We start from the raw sequence: 5,796 nt of genomic DNA, 5'->3' as shown, positions 1-5,796 counted from the left end.
TGCAGCAGGAAGGATAAGGGCTGCGGAGAGTGGTCTACAGCAGTGACTGAGGAGGTGGATTTACCGTACCCCGGCAGAGAGTGTCAAGGTAACAATGAAGACTGAATGTTGAAGTGATCACCCAAAATCCAAACAGCATTCAGCTTTGCAGATGCCAGACTGGCAACTTGCTGCTCCAAGCGAGAGTTGTGATCTACGTACAGACTGTTGTGCTTCACTCTTCAGTTCCTTGCCAAGCCAAGCCTGCTGCTGCCTGGCCTCATCCTGCTCAAGCTACCATGCCCAGCTCTTGGGGTGGAGGTTCCACTCTGGCCACAATCTGGCAGGAGTTAAGCCTGCTAGTTGGCTCACTTGGAGCTTTTCACAGAATCATTAAGGTTGGAAAAGACCTTTAAGATCATCAGGTCCAACCATCGACCCAACGCCACCATGCCTGCTAAACCGCGCCCTGAAGTGCCACGTCTACATGTTTTTTGAACACCTCCAGTGATGGCGACTCCACCACCTCCCTGGGCAGCCTGTGCCAATGCCTGACCACTCTCTCAGTAAAGAAATTTTTCCTAATATCCAATGTCAACCTCCCCTGGCGCAACTTGAGGCCATTTCCTCTTGTTCTATTGCTTGTTACTTGGGAGAAGAGCCCAACACCCACCTCACCACAACCCCCTTTCAGGTAGTTGTAGAGAGCAATAAGGTCTCCCCTCTTTTTTAAAAGGTCCCCTTTTGTAGGAGCTTCACCTTGTAGAGGCTGAGGGGAGTTGGGGCAGAGAGCTGGAGCTGCTGGGCAGGGATGCTCAAGCAGTTGCACTGCGGGTTTTGCATTTGATGGTCCTGTGGGTCCATTTCCCAGCTGCTGCACCACACACGTTGCATCCTGGTGGGCTTCTTTGCGCCGCATCTCAGACCAGGAGCTTCCCCTAAAGCAGCGCATGGGTGGGAAAGGCTGCTTCGCTGGCCATGGGGATGCCTGTTCCTCAAGCTTGGGTGGTGGTGGGAGCTATCTTTGGTCTCTGCACAGCACGAGATGAAATTTCTTAAGACTAGACCATCCTTCCATCTTTGGCCACCTATCATTTTTCTGCCTTATTTTGTGTCCTCAGCTTTCCCTTCCTCCATGTGTGCCGGGTTTCCCGTTGCTTCAGGCGCTCTGCTGGTCCCCACACAATCTGTTTAGCTTGCTGAACAGTTTTTGGCGTTTGATTTACACAACGCAGCACAGCCCTAAGTGGAGCAGGGTTGGGGAATTGCACAAATCGATTACAGCTCATAGGATGAGCCGGGGAACCAGTGGCCTGATTTCCTTCCTTCCTCAGCACCGGAAAGTGAGGGATCACTTTTAGCAGGCGTGATCCAAGACCGGGTGCCATTAAGTGATGAGGTTTGTGTTGTGTATTTTGTTGGGCTGGTAATAGTGCTTGAAGAAGAGCTGAATGTCTCTGGCTTTGAGAGGCTCTGGCACACGCTCTGCGCTGGGACACATAGCAGCCGAGGATGTGATCGCTGCAGGCTCTCTACTTTCAACAAGAGTCATCCCTCTGGGTTTCGCTCAAGACAATTGAGAACATATTTACTTATGACTAACGGTATTACGCTGTAAGCAAAAGTATAGGCTTCTGTATATTTAAGCAAACAATTTAAGGCAGCTATCTTTCCTCGTACCCCACCGCTGCCTCTTAGTCAACAGCCTCCCATCATTATCTCTGCTTTGTGTATTAATTTGTCTCACCAGAGACTGAGACAGGTCATGGCATGGGAAAGAAGAGGTAGTGCTCTCTTCAGCTAAGGTGTAATTGATCCCTCAGCTGTTCTGCAGAGGACAGAAGCCAAAGCAGAGAGGTTTAGTCTAATGTTTTTATTATTACAATTATTATTTTTAGCTGTGCATGCGTGGTCACCATGCTCTTCAAAGTTTCGCCATCTGAGTGGCAGCCACGTTCAGCTGGGCTACCACACCTTGGAGCATCTACTTATTTATTAGTCTTTGAGTTTTCTTTTTCATCTTGTTGTCTGCAGGGATTTCTATAAATATTTAAATGCTAATGTGAAAAAAAAAACCCAATGGTTTTCATTTTTACTTACCCATTTTCTTTTCTGGCTTGTCCCTTGGGCAAACCCATCTGCAGTAATTCTGGCTCTAAGCAGCGGGAGGGCTTCCTCCACCCAGCCTACTTGTGTCATATCAGTCACCCATGAGTTCCTGCTAATGATGAGTAAACCTGCAAAGTCTTGGCTGCCTGGCTGGCAGAAACGTTCAAAGGTTCATCTGCTTTACCTGCTGTTTTCCATTAGAGGAGTATGGCACCCTTGGAGCAAGGGTGCACAGCGTTCCTGGGCTGGGGAGGCTTCATCTGCTGCTTGTCCCTCGGGTCTGTGATGTGCTGGATCACAGACAGGGATTGGAGAGGGTTGGAGAGGCTCCTGGTCATGCTGAGCTACCTGTGCAGACCATACCCAAAACGAGGTACCTCTGCCAAGGGCAGGCAGGAGCCAGGATGTTGCCAGACGCTGCCGAGGTCTGATTTTCTGTTAATCCGTTTGGTGCTGTCCTCTCCTGGCTGAAAGCTGCTGCCCAGGACTTCGTCTGCTGGCATACGGCATGTGAGGGATCTGACGCCCGCCCAAGCCCAGGCTGGAGCAGGGACCATATGCAGCAATCCCTGAGGCCCTGAAACAATAGTACGGAGATGTGCCTTTGTATTTGCTAGCCAAAACCTGCTGGCCATTTGGGCATGCTGGGAAGCCCGTCTTGCAGGGGGTGGGAGAAGGTTTGGGTTTTGCAGGGGATGTGGTGGATGATGCTTTCCCAGCTCCCCTAATGTGTCTGCAGATGAAGCTGAAGCTGAAGCTGCTAGGTCTGTTCCTCTGTGGGTTTGAGAGAGCTGCCAACGCCGCTGTCAGCCTTAAACCAGCCCTTTGCGTTCACCGAGTATCCCCGGTGTCTGTGAATGAACATGAAGTGGTGCCAAGGACAGGCTGAGCTTCGCCTTTCGCAAAGAAGGAAGCCACCAGATGCGTGTAGAAGCCACCAGAAAGCCACCAGGCGTTCTGCGCCCGTCTCCTGCCCATCCCAGTCAGCGTGGGCATGAGGAGCAGGCATCAGAAATGCTCCTGCTGGCGGATCCTTCAGCCTTGACTTTGTGTGCAGAACCCAAGGCGCCAGATGTTGGTACACGACCGAGAGCCCACCTCATACGTCCACCACAACTTCACCGACGCAGTCCCACGGCTGGGGTTATAGCCTGTTTTCACACAAATTGGACCCAAAATAATTTACATCTTCCCTGTCCTGTAGTTTCCTGAGCTTTTTTCTCTTTGGAACATCAGTTCTTTAAAACCAGAGTGACCAGAAGATGCACCCGTGGGCTGAATCCGGCGTGAAGGCACGGTGCGGCAGGTAGTGTCACAAGAGGTTAATCTGCCCCTGCCTCAGTACTGCCTTGCCTTCTCTCCCGTGCTAGGCAGAGCGCTCTGGTCGAGCAAGGTGCCCCAGCCAGGAGAAGAGTCCTCCTGAGAGCAGAGCCAGGTCTGTGCGGTGGCATGAGCCCACTCCCAGCGGTCGGGTCGGGGTTGTGGAGCAGAGCACGGACGGGGTTTTTGCACCGAACGGGCTTCGGGATGGCGAAGGACGTAGGACGTGCCGGCAAGCCGGGAGGGTACAGCGCGGCGTTAGCGAGCTTCGTCCTGGCTTCTCACCCTGCTGCCTGAGGGGGACAGTAAACGCGAGGAGCCTGTAAAAAGCACGGCTGTGAGGGGAAGGTGTGGCAGATTTTTCAGCCGAGACGGGGGTAGCTGCGCTCCTCATTTGTCCCCGACCTCCCCCGTCCCCCAGCTGGAAGCAGAGCGGGGGAGAGCGCAGCTCGGGGTTACCGGGTTGAAATCAGACTTGTCTTATCCGCAGCGTTTGCCTCCCAGGTACCCGGAGATGCTGCCAGCGTTCCCGGCACCGCTCCGTCGCCCGCTCCGCCGGTGCAGCACACAGCGTGGGAAGGAGTGCCTTATTAGCACAGCTCTTTGTGAGATGCCCTTGAGTGATTATTTTTTTTTTCCAGGTGTAAATGCCAGGGGAGGCTGTACCAGTGCTTCACATTCTTTCATCTCGGCAGGGTTTTGCCCTTTCTCCCAGCGTGGCTCTGACAGCAGGCTCAGCGCTGCTGCCTGTGGAATACAAACTTCCCCATCGCAGAGCATGACAGGAATTCATTCCGGGCTGGGTTGTTTTTTTTTTTTTTCCCCTGCTTTTCTTTTTTCCTCATGCTGGATGCTCCAGGGGTCTCTGCAGAAGTTTTGAGGCAGGTGCTTAACCCCCTCTCTCCTGGGAGCATGCGGCTCGCAGCAGACCCGGCGGCTCTCGCAGACGGGGAGGACCGCAAAAGCAGCTTGAAGCTGCGGTGCAATTCCCGTCCCCTGACCGAGGCGGGGGAGAGGAACCGACACATCCACGCGTCTGCATCCCTACATCTCTTTAGTACCAGCCATCAGGGCAGTTGGCGGGTCTGTTCCCCGCTTGCTGGGCACGCAGCGCCTGCCGTTAGCGCTAATGGGAGTTAGGCACGCGCACGGAGAGGCGAGGATGCCCCTGAGCTACAAATCTACTTGGCAATTTTATTATGTAAATAAATGGTGCTTGCACACACACCTGCTGCTGCTGCTGCTTGTGGTGATGTTCGTGGCACGATACGTAAACAAACAGCGATTCCGTTCTAATAGATTTATTTCCTTTCTCGTGAGCCATTAAATTACCTCCAGATTTCACGCAGGTAGAAATCTGTAACAGCGTCGAAATCTTGCTCTGCCCCGGTGGACGGTGGCCTGCAAAGCGCGACGGCCGCCTGTTGCTCTCAGATAGCGTTTGGGGGGGCACGGGAGCAACCGCTCTCACCCCCGTTACCTCGGTGTCCTTGGATGTCTGCGCCTCCCTCCAGGGCTCCCAGCGCCACCGGTTTGCAGCGAAGGCGACAGCAAACGTCCCCGTGCTGGGCTGAGCTCGGTGCTCTGGAGAGCAAGAGTCCTCCAAGGGCTTTTGGCACTGCACCCGGGCAGCACCCGGGCAGACAGGAGCCCTGGAAGATGTTGGGGAGGGCAGATGAATTATTGGTGCGTTATTAATATGCATGTGTTTTTTGAAGAAGTTTCAAACTCTCCCCCTCAGGAGCCTTTGATGCTTTGTTAACGATCGCGGCGCACACCAAACCCTCGCTACTCCGCGGTGGGAGCGGTGCCTTGGGGCAGCCCCGTGCCCCTGCAGAAGCAGCCCATTTATTTTTCGTCCTTTCGTGCACCCAGGGAAGGCGTTTTGCCGGTCCACGCGGCCAGGTGAGGGTGGTCGGACTTGAGGTAGCCCCAAGAGCCGCCCCGCTGCCGCGACAGGCTCCGGAGGCAGCAGCAAGGTGGTCTTCGGGAGCTTGGCAGGTCTCACCGTCGTGGGCTGCACAGCGTGGAAAAGGCGTGCAGGAGCAGAAGTTCAAGATTCCAACTTTACGCCGTGGATCAGGATTAACAGGAACTTTCTCAGGTCCCCTTGTAACTCAGAAGAGGATCCAAGAACCTGTGGAAAGGACGGGATCAGGGGTTGGCTCTGGTTAACTGTGATGCCGGGAGGGTTTTCCTGCCGCGTTTCCCTGCGGAAGCGGTCGGGGACACGAGGCAGCAGCCGGGGAGCAGAGGAGGAACGGGGCAAGCCCGGGGAAAGGAGCCTGATTGCAGGGGACACGTGTGCTGGAGTGGACGGGGGTGACGGGCGGAGGTGGGTGACGAGCCTTTGGCACCCAGGCAGGGACGTGCGCTGCTGCACGGCCG

Source organism: Phaethon lepturus, unplaced genomic scaffold, assembly GCF_000687285.1.
Source record: "Phaethon lepturus isolate BGI_N335 unplaced genomic scaffold, ASM68728v1 scaffold23532, whole genome shotgun sequence".
In the NCBI taxonomy this organism is placed as follows: Eukaryota; Metazoa; Chordata; class Aves; order Phaethontiformes; family Phaethontidae; genus Phaethon; species Phaethon lepturus.
Note: the sequence above shows the minus strand (reverse complement) of the source record.